Here is a 9,799-nt window from a genome sequence, read left to right as displayed (position 1 = left end):
TCGCTGCACACAGGGAGAGACCCACCGACCCTGTGGGGCTGGTCCCTACACAACTGCTTATCCTTATGCCTCCATTTGGTACCACAGTCTTAATAAATAGTCTCAATTAACCATCCCACACACTTCGTTGGGATATCTCAAATTTGAGATGATGCCTGGAGGATCCCCAAATTGGTCAGAAGCTCTCCAATCAATATGCTTTGCAGGTGTTTGAAGGAGACCCTAAGATAGGGAACAGACATATTATGTATTTATTTATCGCAAGGCTGAATGCGGCAGGAGAACAAGAACTCCTTCATATCTGTGCATTGCTGTGTTCCCAGTGTGGGGCCTGGCACTCATCACGTATTTTCTTTCTTTCTTTCTTTTTTTTTTTTTTTGAGTTGGAGTCTTGCTCTGTCGCCCAGGCTGGAGTGCAGTGGTGCGATCTCAACTCACTGCAACCTCCCGCTCCCGGGTTCAAGCGATTCTCCCTGTCTCAGCCTCCTGAGTAGCTGGGACTACAGGCGCCCACCATCATGCCTGGTTAACTTTTGTGTTTTTACTAGAGATGAGGTTTCATCATATTGGCCAGGCTGGTCTCGAACTCCTGACCTCATGATCCACCCACCTCAGCCTCCCAAAGTGCTGGGATTATAGGCGTGAACCACCGTGCCAGGCCTCATCATGCATTTTCTAAACGAATGAATACCTGAGAACTTGAGCCAAAAATCAAATGCACTTATACAACTAGAAATTTTAGTAAAAAAATAAACATCAAGAAAATGTGGTACTTAAACACAATGGAGTAGTATTCAGCCATAAAAAAGAATGAGATCCTGTCATTTGCAACAACATGGATAGAACTGGAGGTTATTATGCTAAGTGAAATAAGTCAGGCACAGAAAGACAAACATCACCTGCTCTCACTTATTTGTGGGATCTAAAAAACAATTGGACTCATGGACATAGAGAGTAGAAGGATGGTTACCAAAGGCTGGGAAGAGTAGTAGGGGGTGGGAGGGAAGCGGGGATGGTTAATGGGTACAAAAAAATAAAAGAATGGGCCGGGCGCAGTGGCTCATGCCTGTAATCCCAGCACTTTGGGAGGCTGAGGCGGGCGGATCACGAGGTCAGGAGATCAAGACCATCCTGGCTAACATGGTGAAACCCTGTCTCTACTAAAAATAAAAAAAAATAAAAAATTAAAAATTAAAAAAAAAATTAGCCAGGCACAACAGGGTGGCTGCAGTCAATAATAATTTAACTGTAGATTTTAAAATAACTAAAATAGTATAACTAGATTGTTTGTGACACAAAGGATAAATGCTTGAGGGGACAAGTACCTCATTTTCCATGATGCGATTGTTACACATTGCAATGCCATATCAAAGCATCTTATGTACTCTATACACACCTACTAGGTATCCACGACAATTAAAAATAATTTTTTTTGAGATGGAGTCTCACTCTGTCACCCAGGCTGGAGTGCAATGGCGCAATCTCAGCTCACTGCAACCTCCGCCTCCCAGGTCCAAGTGATTCTCCTGTCTCAGCCTCCCGAGTAGCTGGGATTACAGGTGCCTGCCACCACGACCAGTTAATTTTTGTATTTTTTTAGTAGATATGGGGTTTCACCACATTGGTCAGGCTGGTCTTGAATTCCTGACCTCAGGCAATCCACCCGCCTTGGCCTCCCAAAGTGCTGGGATTAGAGGCGTGAGCCACCACGCCTCGCCAAAAATAAATTTTTTTTAAAAAAAGATAAGAAACATCGGCTGGGCGTGGTGGCTCTCGCCTGTAATCCCAGCACTTTGGGAGGCCGAGGCGGGCGGATCATGAGGTCAGGAGATCGAGACCATCCTGGCTAACACAGTGAAACCCCGTCTACTAAAAATACAAAAAATTAGCCGGGTGTGGTGGCAGGTGCCTGTAGTCCCAGCTACTCAGGAGGCTGAGGCAGGAGAATGGTGTGAACCCAGGAGGTGGAGCTTGCAGTGAGCCGAGATCACGCCACTGCACTCCAGCCTGGGCGACAGAGCAAGACTCCATCTCAAAAAAATAATAATTAAAAAAAAAAAGATAAGAAACATCAAGCTTCTATGTACTTAAGGCTGCCAATGCCTTCACTACAGCTGTGCTGTGAGCTCTTCATCCGCTCCTCTTGTCTCTTCCTGGAGCTCTGATTCTGGTTATGTGCTACTGTTCTTCACTCGGCTCAGGAGCCTGTGTTTCCCTTTACTTGTGGTCTTCTGGCCCCAGACCTGACCTCTGGATTCTGGAAGACAAACCCATCACCTAACTATCCTTGTTTCTACAGTGGTGGTAGTTGTTTCATCTTTGTTTAATTTTATTGATAACCAAGCTTCCTTAGTCTGGCTCTGCCATTCCACAGCACCCTGGATATAGCCCCTTCCCTTTCTCTCTTTTTTTTTTTTTCTTGAGATGGAGTCTTGCTCTGTCACCCAGGCTGGAGTGCAATGGCACGATCTCAGCTCACCGCAACCTCCACCTCCCGGGTTCAAGCGATTCTCCTGCCTCGGCCTCCTGAGTAGCTGGGACTACAGGCGTGTGCCACCACATCCAGCTAATTTTAGTAGAGGCGGGGTTTCACCATGTTGGCCAGGATGGTCTCTATCTCTTGACCTCATGATCCACCTGCCTTGGCCTCCCAAAGTGTTGGGATTATAGGCATGAGCCACCGTGCCGGGCCTTTCCCTTTCTCATCATATATTCACTTGTAGCTGTGGAAGGGAAACATGTTCATCCCAAAAAGTTCGGAGTCCTTTGCAGCATCCAGGCGCAGCCGTGGCAGCTGGGTGGGGTCCCAGGCTGAAGAGGGTAGCCACTGTGAAAATGGCTACAGGAAATGGGGCTGCGTCTAATCTCAAAGAATACCACAAAGCCAAAGTTAACTCCAGACACTGCTCGTCCACAAATGGTCATCCCTCAGTACCAAAGCAGCAGACATGAGGATGTGACTGAAGGCCAGGCCTATGAGACATGGTGTCCTCCTTCTTGCCCTCGACATCAGTACCCATGAAGCCAAAACACAGACTGTCCTGTCCACACCTACACAATAGAGACTTAGATCAGCTTCCTCACATCTATGGCTTTAAGAATTCCTGCTTAGGAGTAAAGCAGTAATTTCAGACAGCAGTTGAGAGAGCGTCAGCACCAGGATGAGGAGGAGGATAGGCTCTTGCTATCCAGGCATTAAAAGGCTTAATTATTTTAATTTCTTGTCCCATATTGGCACTCCTGTGGATGAGGGATAGAGAATTAGCATGGCCCTCCCTTCTTTCATCCTGTAAATGAGCAGGAATGTGGGACTTCAGGCAGGATAAACGGAGTGATGGTGAACCCCAGTAGCAGAGGCCTCAAAAAAATCAGTCCTCATAATGATCAGCTATCTGGCCCCTGGTGTGGTACCCAGCCTGTTGAACATGCCAGAGGTGCCATATAAAGATGTGGATTCTTCTCCATCATACTTGTGTACAAAACCTGTGCAGAGTCTGTAGAAGATGCAAAAGACCATCTACTCTAAGATCAGAGGTTCAGTGTTTCGAGCCACTTTATAGATGCTCATGATAAAGTAGCTTGCAAGAGCTAAAGTGTTGACAATGAGCATTGAGTAATGCTTACTGCGGCAGAAGCTGTTCGTTGTCTAGCCAGAAGTCATTCTTCACCTCCTTAATGATAGGAACTCTGGTTCTATTCTGAGCAGCAGAGCACCCAACTATATTTCTTGGCTTCTTCTGCAGCTAGATATAGCTAATCAGGCCAATGAAATATTGATATATCAAATATCAGGTGAATGCTATGCTGATAAAATTCAAATTTTTTGGATAGGATTCTGGAAGGGTACTTAAAAGAGTGACAGCTAGGACACTCCCTTTTGGCCTTGCCTTTTCCTTCTTTCTACCTGGAATGTGGATTTAATGGCTGGAACCCCAACAGCCACCTTGTGACTTTGAGGACATAAGCCATGCCTTAAGGATGGCAGAGGAGAAAAACAGAAGATGTCTGATTCCCCAATAATCTCATGGAGGCTTCATATCAGCCCTGGACTGCCTACTTCTGGACTTGAATGTGAGAGAATAAAAACCTGATGTAATTAACCATTGTACTTACAGCCAAAGAAAGTTCCTGTTAAACTTTCCAAAACAATACATAGAATCGACAGAAAAAGAGCTAACTCTTCCATCCTCATGTTGGGACCAGAAGGGAGGTGAGCTCTACCTCACTGTGCGGCTGGCCTGACCTCAGAAGCTTTACAGTCAGCTCCAGAGCACTGACGCCTCCAGGATTGTAGCTCATAAGGGCAGAATAATAGTCACAGAGGAGGTGTGGACCTTCCCTGTCCCCATAGCCCAGCATCATTCTTTGCAAATCCCTCATAAGTATCTGATAGTTCAATCCCAGCATCTTTCAAACATCCTTTGGCTGGTTCTCTTCAGGCCAACTTCTCTGCCACTCTTACTAAAAATATATCCATTCATCCATATAAAACTGTCTTTTCAAAGTACACACAGAATGAATTATAAACAAAATATACAACCACACTATTCACAGTTGGCTAACTGGTTGCCAAGAGCCACTTCAATATGTAGTTCTTGACTATTATTACACCTGGCTCTGGAGATGCCTGATGACCCTCCAGGTCTACTACTTATCTCATTTTGTTGTTTGGAGGTGGTGAAAGGGACATCCCAAGCATCCTCTTGGTGCAAGAGAATGACATGATATAGGCTGGAAGGTGCTTCTCATCTAAAGGTCTACTTGCTTTCCTCACAACATGGGTGGCCATTCCTGCTATTTCTTTCCTAATAACCCCCAACAGCTACCCTGCTAGGAAATGGGAGTTTTCTGTAACTTCCTTGAAAAGGCATATCAGTAAGTCTATCTGATGGAAGCATGGATGGAAATAAGATCTCCTCTATTCATTATGACTTTATGAGTTTCAAAGAATCCATAATACTCCTTTAGCTATTGTGGGGGAACAAGCCAAGCAGATATCAGCAAACCAAACACAAGCTAAAACCAACCCTGAATGTCCTGTGTCTGGGCAAAGCGGGTGTGGACCACTGTATCACTTGGCTTGACAGAAACTGCCCAGATAGACCTCCATGTCCCAGATACCTTTGCATTCTTCAGTCGTCATGGTTGCTCCTTTCAAATACCAGATAAAATGCCAGATCAACATTTATCAGGTTCCAGAAGTCCATCTGGTTATTGCTTGTGATGTCAGCAGCTGTCTTGGCCTCATTCTGTGGCTCTTTTCTGGACTGCTGTTTGCAACAGCTCCTCTACCATCAGCGCAACTTACTCAGTCAGAGATGGCCAGAAATTTCACAAGTAAATTCCTGCTATACTAGAGTTCTTTAAGGATCTGGCCACAACACTAAGGCTCCTTGAGCAACTCTAAGACAGTAAGGGATTTGCTTCCTTGAAGTTCCTGGTGCTAGGATCAGAGCCCGTCTGTCATTCTCCCCCAGGGGCTTGTCTCCAGGTTCCTCCTTCCTCGATCCAGGCCTGTGCCTCTGCCTTCATCACTTGATCCTAGCCACTGCTCCTGCCCCACCATGAGTCACTGCTCCTCGCCCACAGTTGTCCCTTTCAAAAATGCTGCCATTAGAGGGACCAGGGGTCATAGGCAGCCATGCTCCCAGTCTTAGCCCAAATTCCCTAGGAAATAGAGCTTGAGGCAAGGATTAAGAGCTGGTGCTTTATGAGGTGCAAACCTAGGGCAACATGAGTGAGGAAAAGGAAGTGAAGTAGGAAAGGATGGGAAGAAATGCAAGACGATCTGTTTGCCTGTCGACTTCTACTTCACCAGCTGGGAAAGAGAGGTTATTCAGCATGTGCATCTGCTTGGCTCTGTAAGAAGTCCACATTCCAGTGTACGTGGAGCAACCATGCCTCGAAGCAATAATGGGTAAAGGGAAGCCAAAGGAATTAATCTGATCAGCTTCCTCCATCTCTCAGATGCCCCCACCCTTCAGATGGCATCACCCAGCCACTCCTAGGGAAGCCAGCCCCCACAACCCACTGTATAGCCCTTCAATAAGGCTGGAAGTGGTGTGAGGGGTCCGAAACCTGAGTGTGCAGCTCTTTGGCCTTCGGCTGGCAGGAGGAGAGCCTGGCACTCCCAGGTAGGTAACCGTCCAGCTGCAGGTGGTGCAAATGGAAGAGCTGAGTGGGTTCACAGGCCCTGGCAGCTGAGGTGGAGCAAATGGCCGAGGGTCTGTGCAGAGGGCTAAGCGATGTGATGAGGCACAAGACACATGCCCGATGAACTCCCTCTGCTGCTTCACTCCAAGCCTGACTTCCTGCCTCAGGTCTACCTGCCTCTCACACTGTCTGAGGCCTTTGGCACCTCTCTCTGTTATGTTGAATCTCATGTACCCCAAATCTTCACCCGTTTGCCACCCAAATCCTTCCTTCACATTTTTGGCTTTGCCCTCTTCCATGATGATGAACAGATTCCATATTCATTTCTCTTAACATCAGCTTTCACATCAAAGTAAATGGCCTTTTATGGCACTACTGCTGCTTAAGAAAGGCAAAGATGCTTTCCTGACAGGATGTCAGACCTATTAGAAGGAAATAGATGTTCTCATAAGTTTTGAGGAACTCAGGGTCAATCTACCTGTAAGAGACAATGAGGACTCATGGGTTTTTATTACAAGGTGTTCCAATTCCACCCTACTGCTGTGTGACACCAATTTATGTGCTGCAGTGGGAGAGAGGTGCCACTGCTGTTCAAGGCCACATTATTCTAAAGTAGTGCCTGTGTCCGTGTGTGAAGAAAGTCCGAATTTTCCAGAAGCACACAAATTAAAGCCAAGAAAAGCAATGAGAACCATATTAGCTTCAGGTACTTTTACCTTCTCTGCATCATACAGAGAAGAGTATACTCTCCTTCAGTTACTGATCATGTAAGTACCAGTAAATACTCTGGGGATATTCCTTCTCCATGGAGCCTGATCCCTGGTGCATGCACACTGGGGTACACTAAAGAAATAAAATTAATAATTATAATATTAGAAAGAGATAGGTGCTATGGAAAAGAAATAAAGTAATGAAGGACAAAAAGGCTTCACAGAGACGGTGAACAGAGGCTTGGCGCTGGTGAGAGAACAAGCCTGGTGGCCATCTGGGGGAAGGATTATGCAGGCTGAGGAAGAGGCAGAGGGCTCCAGAGTGGAAGCTTCACCTGACTGAAGAAGGACAAGAAGGTCAGCTTGGCTGCAACAAAGCAAGCAAGGGGCAAGTCGTAGAAGAGATCAGAGAGCTAGTGGAGGTGGGTGGTGCAGGTTATGAAGGGGCTGTGGGCCATCGTAAAGACTTTTGGCTTTTATTCTGAGATGAGGGAGCCACTATGTTGAGAATAGAATGTGCAGGACAAGAGTAGAAGGGGTGGGACTAGTTAGCAGGCATTTGCAGTGATCCACGCAAAAGATGATGATTTGAACCAGGGGGGTGGTGGTGGTCATGGTGGTGGTGGTGAAATGTCATTAGGTTCTGCACGTATTTTGAGAGTAGAGCTGGTCAGGCACGGTGGCTCACGCTTATAATCCTAGCACTTTGGGAGGCCGAGACGGGTGGATCAGGAGGTCGGGAGATCAAGACCATCCTGGCTAGCGCGATGAAACCCCGTCTCTACTAAAAATACAAAAAATTAGCCGGGCATGGTGGCATGCACCTGTAGTCCCAGCTACTTGGGAGGCTTGAGGCAGGAGAATCTCTTAAACCCAAGAGGCAGAGGTTGCAGTGAGCCGAGATCGCACCATTGCACTCCTGCCTGAGCAACAGAGCGAGACTCCGTCTCAAAAAAAAAAAAGAAAGTAGAGCCAAAGCAACTGGATATGTGGCATGAGATAAAGAAAATGATGACTCCAAGGTATCTGAACTGAGCAACCAAAGGATCAAGTTGCCATTTACTGAGGTGGGGAAACTGCAGGGGGAAGAGGTTTGGCAGTGGAGGAGGGGGAACAGCAGAGTTCACTTTCGAATATGCTACATTAAAGATGTTTATGAAACGTCAAGTCAAGAGGTGGAGAAGACAGCTCAAGGTCAGGGGAAAAGCCCAGGCTAGAGATATAAATTGGGAGCTGACCACATTTGGGTGGTATTTAGAGCATGTGGGTGGAACAAGATCATCTAAGAGTAGGCACTGCTGTCGTAGTGTTGACAGAAGAAGAGAGGCCCAAGGCCTGAGCTCTGGGGCATTTCAACATTTGGTTGATTCTTAGATGAGCAGCTTTGGCATCTTCTGGGAAGTTGGTGGAAACACAAATTCTCAGAACCACCTCGGACCACCCGAATGGGGGTGGAGTTCAGCACTGCATTTTAACAAGACTTTCAGATGATTCTGATTACCATACAATCGTGCGCCACAAAATAGCATTTCAGTCAATGGCAGACCACATATGTGATGGTGGTTCCAAACAATTACAATAAAGCTGAAAAATTCCTATTGCCTAGTAATGTTGTAGCCATTAGGGCAATACGTTACTCGTGCTTGTGGCAATGCTGGCGTAAACAGGCCTACTGTGCTGTCAGTTGTATAAAAGTACAGCAACACAATTATATACAGTATGTAATACTTGCTAATGATAATAAATGACTATGTTACTGGTTTATGTACCTATGATACTATACCTTTTATCGTTATTTTAGAGTATACTCCTACTTCTAAGAAAAAAAGTTAACTGTAAAACAGCCTCAGAGAGGTCCTTTGGGAGGTATCACGGAAGCAGGCATTGCTATCCTAGGAGATGACAGCTCCGTGCCTGTTATTGCCCTTGAAGACCTTCCACTGGGACAAGATGTGAAGATGGAAGACAGTGATATTGATGACGCTGATCTTGCATAGGCCTAGGCTAATGTGTTTGTGTCTTAGTTCTTAGTTTTCTTTTCTTCTTCTTTTTTTTTTTTTTCAGACGGAGGCTTGCTCCATCGCTCAGGCTGGAGCGCAGTGGCATGATCTCGGCTCACTGCAGCCTCCACCTCCTGGGTTCAAGAGATTCTCCTGTCTCACAGCCTCCCCAGTAACTGGGATTATAGGTGAGCACCACCACACGTGGCTAATTTTTGTATTTTTAGTAGAGACGGGGTTTCGCCATGTTGGCCAGGCTGGTCTTGAACTCCTGACAGGTTGTCTGCCTGCCACCGTGCCTGGCCAGAAAAGGTAACTTGTTGAAGGACGATTCTTTTTATAAATTTAATGTAGCCTAAGTGTTCAATAGTTATAAAATCTACAGTAGTGTATAGTAATGTCATAGGCCTTCACATTCACTCACCATTCACTGACACACCCAGAGCTGAAACCGACCCAATAGTCCCACAGACAAGTTTTTTTTTTCGATAAACATAGAATGTGTCCTTTCTAGTCTTTTGTTGTTGTTGTTTTGTTTTGTTTTTTGAGACACAGTCTCGCTCTGTCACCCAGGCTGGAGTGCAGTGGTGCGATCTCGGCTCACTGCAAGCTCTGCCTCCCGGGTTCATGCCATTCTCCTGCCTCAGCCTCCTGAGTAGCTGGGACTACAGGCACCCCCCACCACGCCCGACTAATTTTTTTTTTTTTTTTTTTTTTTTTTAGTAGAGACGAGGTTTCACCATGTTGGCCAGGATGGTCTCGATCTCCTGACCTTGTGATCCGCCCGCCTCGGCCTCCCAACGTGCTGGGATTACAGGCGTGAGCCACCACGCCCAGCCTTCCTTTCTACTCTTAAAGCTTGAAACTTAAATTTATCTGAGTTCCTTCCTCAGGAAAGAACCCCAGGCCTCTCAAAAGTATCAAAGAATGGGCTGG

This window comes from Gorilla gorilla, chromosome 12, assembly GCF_029281585.2.
Source record: "Gorilla gorilla gorilla isolate KB3781 chromosome 12, NHGRI_mGorGor1-v2.1_pri, whole genome shotgun sequence".
In the NCBI taxonomy this organism is placed as follows: domain Eukaryota; kingdom Metazoa; phylum Chordata; class Mammalia; order Primates; family Hominidae; genus Gorilla; species Gorilla gorilla.
This window is presented reverse-complemented; position numbering follows the sequence as displayed.